The 11,759-nt window shown below is 35.3% G+C and overlaps 2 long non-coding RNA genes across 3 annotated transcripts; one reads left to right on the top strand and one right to left on the bottom strand.

The window, feature by feature from the left end:
• Positions 1–143: 143 nt before the first annotated feature.
• On the top strand, positions 144–1,157 carry LOC309476543. Of its 2 annotated transcripts, XR_014198255.1 has the most exons (3): positions 144–710; positions 902–954; positions 1,042–1,157. It is a non-coding gene; the product is annotated as an uncharacterized lncRNA (long non-coding RNA). The 2 variants fall into 2 exon arrangements; XR_014198256.1 differs by having other exon boundaries at positions 848–1,157.
• Positions 1,158–5,059: 3,902 nt separating this feature from the next.
• LOC309476783 lies at positions 5,060–9,745 on the bottom strand. The gene is made up of 4 exons (XR_014198361.1): positions 9,463–9,745; positions 9,249–9,365; positions 8,774–8,847; positions 5,060–7,212 (listed from the first exon to the last, which is right to left on the bottom strand). It is a non-coding gene; the product is annotated as an uncharacterized lncRNA (long non-coding RNA).
• Positions 9,746–11,759: the final 2,014 nt, after the last annotated feature.

Genomic DNA, 11,759 nt, shown 5'->3' with positions numbered 1-11,759 from the left:
CCGATCGTTTCGCTAGATAAGACCCTTATTCATCGTCTGGTATCGTTTAAAGCCCTTTGAAGCGGCAATGAAACTGTCATTTGGACCTTGAACCGTTTGGGTCCCAATGGAATCCATAATATGTGAAAAAATCCTGGAATGTTTTCATCAAAAACCTTAATTTCTTTTCGACTGAAGAAAGAAAGACATGGACATCTTGGATGACATGGGGGTGAGTAAATTATCAGCAAAAGTTTTTTTAAAAGTGAACTTCTCCTTTAAGGTTGAAAACCTGCAAGGGCTGATCCGTGAAATATTACCATTGTTTCGTTGATAAAAGTCTGAGAAACTCAGGAACTGATCCTGTAAAAACTGCACTGAAAGACACTGTGGATTTAACCAGCTACAAAATGACAAATATCTGTTTATGTAATGTATTGTTATATATATTCCATAACTGTTACTGGCTGCTGTGTAGCTTTTTAATGCAATTACGCATCTGAATGGTGTTTTAAGCTCATTTCACAAATTTGTGTTACTGATAAAACACTGATTTGTTGTTGTTTTTTGTTATAGATTTCACGTTTTCTGAATGTTTTCTTTGTACTTTGTTGTAACAATTTACAACGATTTTGTTACTTTGTGCCTTTTATTATTTATTTGAGTTTTTTTATAGTCAAGTTCCTGCTTTTCACGTAAGGAGAGTGATCGAGAAGTGTGGGACATTCAAGGTGAATGTTCACTACTTCACATCTGTCTGTTATAGATGTTTTGTTCATGTCTGTGTCTTTCAGTTCTGTTCATGAAGCATGTTCAGATGTCCTATGTTTGTTTAAAGTTGTGTATTCTTGATGTGCTTGCATTGTAGAATATTATCACAGTGTGATGGAAATGATCGCCTTCGTTTGAATTTTCTGTTCAGTTCGGTCTCTCCTGCAACGTCCCTGAAGAGCTGCAGAAAGTTTACTAGAACAGGTAAAGTATGTTTGACCCCAGTTTAAATGTCACTATGGAAAAGACTTCTAATTGTGCGAATCTCTCTTCCTTTCTCATGTTTATCAGAGCTGTTTCCAGAGGCACTGTTCAAAGATCTCACTGTTAGTTTTTCCTCATCTTTTAAAGCTGACCCTAAAAAAACATTACTTTCTTACAATGTAAATAAACTCAATTTATTTTGATATTTTCATGTGATGAATGCTATTAAAATGTGTTTGCTCGACTTGAAATGATTTTTGAGTTTATCAGAAGTAGCTAAGCTAACATTGAATCATTTGTAGATGGATCATTGTGAAATGTGGTTTTTACTCAACAAGGACTAAACTTTCACCTTTAACATTTTAAGATTGAACCTAACCAGCTGTTCAACTCAGTTTTTTATTTTTTGTACTCATATCAGATGTTGCAGGCTGATACAGGAATGAACACTAGATGGCGCTCTTATGAGAAAACTAGATAGCACCTGTTCTAGTAAAGTATACCGTATACTCTGAAGAAGATCCCATGTAAACTCTCATTAGGGTATTATTAGTAGACTGTTATGGTTAGTAGAATAAGTTGACGTAGGCTACTACTTGCAAAGTTACTTAGTCATATATAGTCTCAGAATATATTAGACAGTCTACTACTCTACTGAGAGTTAATTAGTTGATATGTTGCAAAGTAACATAGTAAAATGTCCAAAGTGAACAACTAAGATTAAATGTAACCAAAAATAAAGTAGACTCAAAATACAAAAGGCTATGCAAAAAAGAGGTGGACAGTAACAAAGTACATTTACTTGAGTACTGTACTTAAGTACACTTTTTGAGTATCTGTACTTGAGTATTATTTTTTCTGGAAACTTTTTACTTTAACTTCACTACATTTGAAAGACAAATATCATACTTTTTACTCCACTACATTTCTGTCAAGGTCCTTGAGTAGAAAGTAGTAACGTCAGTCAGGGGATGATTTTGGTTGGAAATTAAAGTCGGGTTGATGCCAGAACCCAACTGATGTTGGGTTCTGACGTCAACACAATTTTCGTTTTCAACCACAATACGTCTGTCCAACGTTGGAGATTAAAGTCTGCGTGAACCGGAAGTTGCAAACAACTTTTCTCCAGTGTTGTGACATATTTCCCATTGAAAAGGAATATTGAACAGAGGGCAGGGTTTTACTCTAGCGCTCCACCTCTCCATCTCTGCTCATAACAGACTAACGGTTTGAGGGGAGTGGTTAAGCGTTTCCCAACCCAAGCCGTCAAACCTACATCATCAGAGAATAAACGCCATTCCAGACCGGAAGTCACTCATACTAATACATATGGTTCGTCCTATGTCATTGTATGTCCATGTCAAATAAAATCAATTCAATTCAATTCAAGTAACTTTTCAGACTTTGATTAAAGATTACGACTGCAAACTATTTTTTTTCTGTGTATTAACTTGTACGGATTAATTTTTCATCACAAGACTAGTAATATGCGCTAACAAAGTAATAGGGTCAATTTTGATTTCAGTTGGACTTTAATGTCAATCTGGCGTTGTATTCTGACATCAAACTGATTTTCATTTTCAGCGTTGGGTTTGGTCTTCTAAATGTGAATTTTTTCATTGTTTTGGAGCACACTAGCATATAGATAACAGTAAGGCTAACATATTTATACTAAAAGCCAAACAACTTTAAATAGGGCACTATTTGAGCGAACAGCCATTTGGGTGTCGACGTTATTGAGTGCACTTATTCAATCTCACATTCAATCCCACTACTGGAACTCTGTTCTAGAAATAAATTTGATATTGATATAAGGGTAGCTAGACAGGCATAGATTCAGAGGCATAAGGTAGGCTACTGTAAGTATTACATACAACAATGTAACACTAATAAAACAACACATTGACATTTTCTTTTCTTAGTTTTGATACTTCTGTACTTTTACTCAAGTAAAAATCGGTCTTTACAACATTTACTTGTAACGGAGTAATTTTTGACCAGTAGTATGTACTTTCACTCAAATAAGAAAGTTGTGTACTTTGTCCACCTCTGACAAAAATAATGCCTCTCAATCATTACTAATTGTCCACTAGAAGCATATTCTACTACATTCTACTCATGTTACTTGACTTCTTGATTGTGTTCAGTATGCTGGAGAGATTTTTCCAGTCTTTAGCTACAGCAGACTTTCTTTTGCTTTCATTAAAATGTTTACAGCAAAAGCAAACTGTAATGTCCTTGCTAATTGAATAAACAAGCCATGATCTGTCCAGTTTGTCCCAGTTAGCTAAGGACTGTGACATTATTTAATGAGCCTCTGAAAATCACCTGTTCCCTCTGTGTTTTGGAATAAAATATGCCTTGGTTTGAACTGAAGTGTCTTTAAGTCCAGGTTTTTATCTATACTGCTGGCCATTTACTGGAATTATGACATATTTCCTCACCTGTAAAATGACTCCCTGCTGTTCAATCTGTCCCTCATCAGATAGTTACAGCTAAGCTGTCTGCCTCCAGTACTTTACTAGCAATGTCCATGCCTTCACTGTCATTAGCATGGTCGCTAATGCCTACACTGTCATCTTGACTTCCAGAGATGAATAATTTCAAAACAGAGATTCTCTTTATTTCCGCAGTTCTTGTTCTCTTAAAAGTCATCATCTTTTGCAAGTTGTATTCGTTTTGATGACATTTTAATGTATTTTTTAGACTATGTAGACTAATTGAAGTCGCTCTAAAAGTGGGGGCAGGACTGGCACTTCTAGGTAGAATGAATGAAAGTAAATTCAGGATGATGTGAACACTACAGTGTTTTCCAAACTGTACCTGAATCCGTATAAAAATACAGTTCATGTGAACTGATATGAACGCATTCTTACTAAATCGTGAAATTTAATTATGATTCAATAAAAATCTGTGTTTGTGTGTTCTCTCTCACTCTCTCAGACTGACACACTGCAGACAGAGAGAGAGTCTCATTTCTGCTCAGCATCAGCAGAATTTGACCCCCACGATCTTTAGGACATTTAATAGATAGATCAGATAGACGCAAGTGCCATAACGACTGTGTGAATTCTCACTCTGAGCTGAACTCATAAGTTGGCAGCCCTGGTTTTTATCATAACATTATTTGAAAAAACTGCAAAAAACAAATTAATTTGCTAATGCTAACTAACTTCTTCACAGGCTACACAGCATATTAGTTACTAAACTAAACCAACGTCCCAATTTCAAGGAAAGTCTGTGTACTCGGCAGCCATATTTGCAATGCCTCAGGGTGGCTATGTGGTGCAGGGATGACACATTTTTGTAGGCCAAAACCCAGAAGCGAGTTAGCATTTTAGCACTTCCGGTTCTGTCGTCCCGAAATCGTGTTTTTTGGTTAAATGCTGTCCGCAAAGGCAGGTCGAGAGACGTGAATGCTGCTCTGCAGAGCGCTGTGGTGACTCTGATAAAGTGGGTCGGAGAGGGGTCTTGGGTCTATATGTGCATGTGTCTGATGTGTGTTATCTGTCTGCACGTCGTCAGTTTCCTCTCTTCTCTGCAGGTTTTTTTTCAATGTGTGAGAAAATGGACTTGTGGCGTGAGAAGTCTCAATTGCATGAGTCTCACTCTGAATGCATAAGAGTTGCGGGCTGGCTCTGGTGGTGTGAGTGACTGTGCAAACATGAAAAACAAGTAATCGGAGCTATCTTTTTACAGAGAGCCAAAAGCTACAGAAAATATAAGCAAAACGGATAGCTGCAATTCACAGAAATAACTGAAACATGCCTGAAACAGGGCTTTGTTAAAATTGCCTAAACTTTTTTTTATTGGTTTGGTTGATAGCAAAAACAAGTAACTCTTATCATGGTCATTTTATTATTAATAATAATAATAATAATAATAATAATATATATATATATATATATATATATATATATACTAGCAATAATATTAACCTCAACATCAATGCTTTTTATGCATTTTTTAAGTTTACATTTTATTCAAAACGTGGCCATATTTCTACTAAAATAGACTCAGTTCAAAAAGTCAATACGAATTTTTTTTTTTTTAAGAATTTTACAAATTTGACACCTGAAAAATAACACAGAAGAGGCTTAAGACAGCAAATATTATTTTGTTTAATTTTAAGTACAGTTAAAATACATTATCGATCAAATCAGTACCAAAATGGGATGTCCTCATTCAACTAAACACAAATGCACATACTCATGAACACAGTTAATGTTGTTTTATGAATTATCATCTGACTGTGGGGGGCGAAGGCGTATATCATTGAAATGGATATTTTCACGTCACTTGGCTTTACAATCAGCCTGCATGCTTTAAGTAATTTAAATTATGTAAATGATAACTTTCAATGAATATGGAAAGCCTATTTTCAGCCTTATCTACTGTAAACTTCCTCACTATACAGGGGCTGTGTCCAAAAACTTTTTTTATTTTTGAAGGCAGCATAGATCTATCCTTCACTGCCTTTGATATCCCACAATCCTGTGCTTTTATTGAGCTAAAAATTAAAGATGGCATCACAAAGTTGCAGTTGGAGGTCAGTTTGTGTGTAAATGTAAGTTTTTCACCAACACTTTCCACTTATGATGTCATTTCTTGCATGAAATTATTTTAGTATTAATTAAATATTCGCTTAGTTCTCACCAAAGCTCTCTATATTTTGCTGTCGATCATGAAACTGTTACACTGCCTCAGAAGTCTGTCCGAAATCAGTTTTGTTAGGTGCCTTTCTACACAAACGCTGCCTGCAAAGTCATTGCCTGATAGGGCAGTGATGCAACAAGTCACTGCCTAAGCTTTCAATGATTTATCAGGAAAAAATTGGGTCTTGCCGATACTTTTTTGTTAATGAAAAAAAATTACATCTGCATTTCAAGCTTAAGCTACTGCTATTGTGAACTCAAGTTGCTGCTAAATGTGCATTTCCAAGAAACAAACATATAAATGTTATATGTGACCCTGGATCACAAAAACCGTCATAAGTCGCACCGGGATATATTTGTAGCAATAGCCAACAATACATTGTATGGGTCAAAATTATAGATTTTTCTTTTATGTATCCCAATAATCATTAGGATATTAAGTAAAGTTCATGATCCATGAAGATATTTTGTACATTTCCTAACATAAATTTTTTGCACCCTCAGATTCCAGATTTTCAAATAGTTGTATCTCGGCCAAATATTTTCATATCATAACAAACCATACATCAATGGAAAGCTTATTTTTTTAATGACCCAATTGACTGGTTTTGTGGTCCAGGGTCACATATGTGCATTGCCAAGAAACATAAATATATATTATTTTTGGTGCCAAATCAGGTGCTGGTGCCACTGGTCTCAAATGTCATTCTGGAGCCCTGTTTATATTTATATATAAAAAAGGGTGTGAGAGATCAAGGATAGTTCTTCTTAAAAAAAAAAAAAAAAAAGTCCTCTTACTAGAGCTACAAATAATTACGGAAACTAGCAGAGCTTATCTGCAGGATCACAGCATGAGTTTATGAGGTCATGGAGACATATACCCTGACCTTTATCATCAATCTTAGAATTTCACATACATAATAAGATCGCACAATAATATCACTGTTTGATCCGAGTGAATCTTTTATCTGTCAGATTCAGTATTTTGTTGTAAAACTTTTGTCTATAGCAGATGTCAAATGGTTTCATGTGAGCAGCAATGGAAAAATTCAACCGCATTCTGTTCACCCAGACACGCTATTCACACCTCAGAGACACACACAGACATCAAACACAAGCGTCCGGCAGTAGATACGTGCTCATGCACAAGATGTTCGGCTACACTCTGTACCTATAACGGCAAGGTTCACTCCTTTTACAACTGTTGCATATGTGCATCTACACTTTGCACATACACACATGGTCTCTTAAGCTTTTAAGAGTTAAACATGAAAAAGCTCCAATGGTCCATATGATTTAGATAATTTGTATTGCAAGGCATATTCTTTTATAGGAGAGCATTTAATTGATCAATCTTTAGTTTTTACGTATCGCACTATCAAACCCTTCAGGATGATCCTGCTGCATGTCCGGGTTGGATTTCCTCATGAAACATGATGATTCTCACAATCCCAAAACTCAGCACTGACTCAGAGTCTGAGGCCGTTGCAGGAGATTCACAGTGAAAGCGATGAGACGGCAGCTGATCTGATGGAAAAATAACGATGATTGATGATCATACGGCAATAGCTGCATACTCCACATGATCCTCCTCTTCAACATTCTGTAAAAAAAACACAAATAAGAGATGATAATAATGATAAACAAAGAAATGTGTCCCTCTTAGAAAGACCTCATAGTCAGACAGATTCCTTGTTGTAAGCATGTGATTTTTATGACTTTATATGAATATACAATGCTTTGAAGTAATGCCAAATTGGAAACTAAAACCTGATTTTGCTGTTACAAGATTTAATCTAGATGTCTGCAAAAAAAAGATGCTGCCGTTGTGTTATAAAGCGGATTTGACAATCATCATATGATGTAAAAAGCGCATTTTCTTGTTAACTGTTGTGCAAACCATCAAAAAAGATGCATTCTTATGACTTTCATTTCCTGAATGCTTCAGTTTCCTGTCAGATGGTTTAACATTGTGAGTTTCTGGTAAAACAAACAAACTCTGTCCACTGCTCAAATCAAAGACAATGTTCAATCCAGGCACATGAACAATACCTCCAGTGCCATGTTGGCTTCTGACTAAACAAGTGCCCTTTTTGCAAGATTTCAATTTATATTTAATTGCATTTAAGTTCTAATTTTGCGTGACTGCACAAGTCTTTTCTGCAATGAAGAGGCAAAGTCTTCACAGTCCCCTTAAATTTGTAAAATATAACTTAATTGTTTAAATTTATGTAATATTTTGTTTTTTGGAGGGGGAATTTTAAGGTATTAAATTATATTTATGGAATAGTTATGATAATTTATTACCTGTTAATCACTTTTTGAGCATAATTCTTTAGAGCACAGGCTTAAGTTTGGTCACTTGGCAGAATATTGCTAAAGTGAAACAAGTTAAAAAAGTGGAACTAAAAAAAGTTTATTGTTATGAAAAAATAAAGATTTTTTTAATTTTATATGAAACATATATTTTATATTTTAACATGTTTTACTGTAAAATTGTGAGAAAATCAAAGCCTTAAATCTAAACAAGTTGTGTTCCAAATTTGCAGTTGATATCTTGAAAATGAGCTTTCAGCTTTTATCAATGAGCTTTTATTTGGGCACAGTACCAAAAGTTTCCCACTAGATGAAATCCACTTCCCATTAGTTTCCAATGCGCTAATTTTTAACACAGGAAAAGTACTAGTGTGAACATTTTTTTCAGGACCATTTAACATTTTTCAAAACATGTCTATTATTCATAAAAAATAAAAAAAATCACATAGCAAGTGCCAAAATCTTTCGTACCATTCTGATGAAGTAAAAAAAAAAAATATATATATATATATATATAATTTGATATATATATAAAAAATGACCAAACAGCATGTTCTATGTTAAATATCATTCACTGACTGAAAGTTGAAGTCTATAGTGTTGATAGTAAGGTTTACATATCCTGCACTCTTTCAGTCTTTCTTATTTACTTCAAAAATAAATGACTTTGGCTTTTTTTGGAACTACGTTCTTGGTCAGAGCAGATATTATGTGCATTTCTGGTACTGAATAATGATACATTATTCATAAATATCTGATATAGTTCTGCTGTGTGAGTGATAGATCAGAAATGATACAGATACTTAAATGATACAGACTCATGACATAAATTAAACACATAATCTTACCAATATATGTGCGTTTCTTTTGTGGAATGTCGGATGAGCGTAAGTGATCTTTCTGTTAAGAGTCTGAACTGTTTCTACAACAACAATAATATGCATTAAAACACCACAAAACACAGACTTAGCTATATCTGATTCTTTGAAACAATATTAGAGCTGTCAGCTAAAGTACTTCCAGGAAGGTTTTGATCGCCAAATATTATTTTTAAAGGTCCTAACAGCAAAATAACCAAAACCCACCAACACATTGACCAAGCCAATACATAATAAACAATAGGATAAAAAAATTCTAACTATTTCCATCTTTTCCCCCACTAAATGACCTTTTATGGAAATCTCTCTCTTTGACACATACTGTACTGAAACATACACATGCACACAAACTTTACACCGTTGCCCCGCAATTTACTTTTCGATAATATATTTTTCAACTGAAAACCCTGCATGTCATTTCTCACTAGTTGTAAGTAACACTTGCCTACTTGATCAGTTGTTCTACATTTCTTGCAGATGCAGAAGATCCCAACGACTGCAGCAACAATCACCAGAGATCCAGCAGAGATCAGGACGATGTAAAATAAGGGTAGGCCTTGATCTGTAATGGACAAAATGGAAGTGAATGTGTCTGATCTTCAACAGAAGACAGAGATCAGGTCAGTAAACACACACATATATCATCAGTGCTGTGGTACCTGCACATGTGTGACAGAGTGTGTTGATGTCCAGATGTGTGGTCTGGTTGCTGATGGGATTGTTCAGCACACAGCTGTAGGTGTTTTTATCCTGATATTCCACCTCCAGAGGTAGAGAGAGACTGATGCTGAGATCACACACACTGATGCTGGACAATACACTGATTCCTTTGTACCAAGAGAGAGTCGCATCACACACATTCAACACTGAACACACCAATGAACAATTTGATGAAGATGAAGAGCAATTTGAAGAGTCTCTGCTGATGACAGGAACAGGCAGACGAGCTGGAAAACATGAGAGAATAAACAGATATGGAAAAATATACACAACAATATTATTGTCAGTTCATGTGTTGAATGGGTGTTTATATGGTCCGTCATCTCAAACAATAAAATTATCCAATTCAATATGTAAAAATAAAACAAATATATGAAGGTCAGGAGAAATGATCTCTACTCACCATAGACAGAAACACTGAATGTTTTTGATGATTTTTTCTTTCCCCTTATCTCTACTTGATAAACTCCAGCATGTTCAGTTGTGGTGTTTGTGATGGTCAGAGATCCAGTTTGATTGTCCAGCTTCAGTCTGTCTCTGAATCTCCCATCAGGAACATCATCATATGTGGAGAAGATTCCGGTCTCTTTGCTGATTTTAGCTATCAGAGACTTTTCAGCTCCATATTTCCACAGTATATCTTCGTCTTCAGGTATTTCAGTAACATCAGTGTTTAGAGTGACAGAATCTCCCTCCATCACTGACACTGAATCACCAAACACTCCTGATGAACAAACAGATTTACACAGATTAATGTTTTTGATGGTTTCCTGAATCCTGAAATCAACTTTAGTTGTTATCATTTACATGTGAACTGAAGAATATTCACAACAGCAGCAGAAACACAACATGAAAGGTAAGATATGTGAACCTTTGATCTAAAATCAGTGTGTAAAGTCACATGTCCATTATTTTTCAAGACCATTCCAGACCTGGATATTTCAGTGCAAAATCATGAATAGAGACCTGAATTCAAATTGAGAAGATCTCACAATATTCAAGACTCGTTTGACTATGAAAATAGTCAAGTAAGCAGCAGCTTTATTACTCCAGAAAGAAATTAAACCATAAAAAATATTTGTATAACTCACCAATCAGACTCGAGCAGCTCAAACAGAACAAAACAAATGTGTAAAACATTTTCCCCAGTAGTTCAGTGTGTGATGAAACTATGTGCTATAAACACTCAGTCTATATGTGTGAATCCTCCCACGACACAGTTTGACCCTCCTAGTTTCACACGTTGTATTTGCACATGATATGTTATAGTTTACCTGGCCCATATTAAGACTTTAACTGTATTTATGGGTGAAAATATTCTTTATTTTTATCGATTAACAAACTTTTTGTAAGATTGTTGCCTGACTTTGTTAAATGGCTAAATAGAAAAATGTTGTGTGAATTGTGTATAATCTACATGTCATGATGAAATAGTGTATCTCTAGTGATTTTAAAATGGTTGATGGTTGTGTATATTTATTCAATTCTCAATTTTAGTGAAGGGAAAAACCAAAGTAAAAAGTTAAAACCATGTATATGGTCTCACATTACTAGTTTTACTGACATTCATCTTCTGAGTGAAAGTGAAACCTGCTGCGGCCGGTGTTCTTCAGAGACGTGGTTTGATCTGGTGGGTCTACAAACATCTTGTGTGTGGGCATTCGGTGCAAGTGTGTTTAGTTTGTAGGTCAGGGTCCTTCCTTCCTTCTACTATGAACAGCTTTTGAAAGACCCCCTGTGGTGAATAGCAAGTTTTGTGTGTTGTTTATATGTGGTGCTTTTAACATGCTTCAAGACAAACCATGTGCAAATTCATAGGTCAACACCATGTGACCAGTCCTGTCAACGTGGGTGGTCAGGGGTTTTCCTATCACTCCTATTATGCTCTGTGGGCTTTTCGACACAGTGAGCACAAATATACCTTTAACAAGGGAAAGGAAAAATATAGTGGGTGAATATGATATGATGTTATGATGAACTATGCCTTTCTCCACCAACTTTCTATATGTTTCTAAGGATGCCGATATTTAGAAGACAGCTCTCTGACTCTGAAATAAATAAAGGGTGTAGTTATATTTTGTGATGGTTTCTGTTTCATCTTCAAGGACCTTTAGGGTACATTTACACGACAACGATCTACTAAACACAGAAAAGTTTTTTCTTTGCATTTTTTACCTACAGACAGCAATGTTGTCAAAACAATCCTCATTCACATCAATCCACAAAATCGGCTAAA

Source organism: Leuciscus leuciscus (assembly GCF_965113295.1).
Source record: "Leuciscus leuciscus genome assembly, chromosome: 15".
Classification (NCBI taxonomy): Eukaryota; Metazoa; Chordata; class Actinopteri; order Cypriniformes; family Leuciscidae; genus Leuciscus; species Leuciscus leuciscus.
The sequence above is the reverse complement of the archived record's forward strand: the minus strand, read 5'-3'. Positions and strand labels throughout refer to the sequence as shown.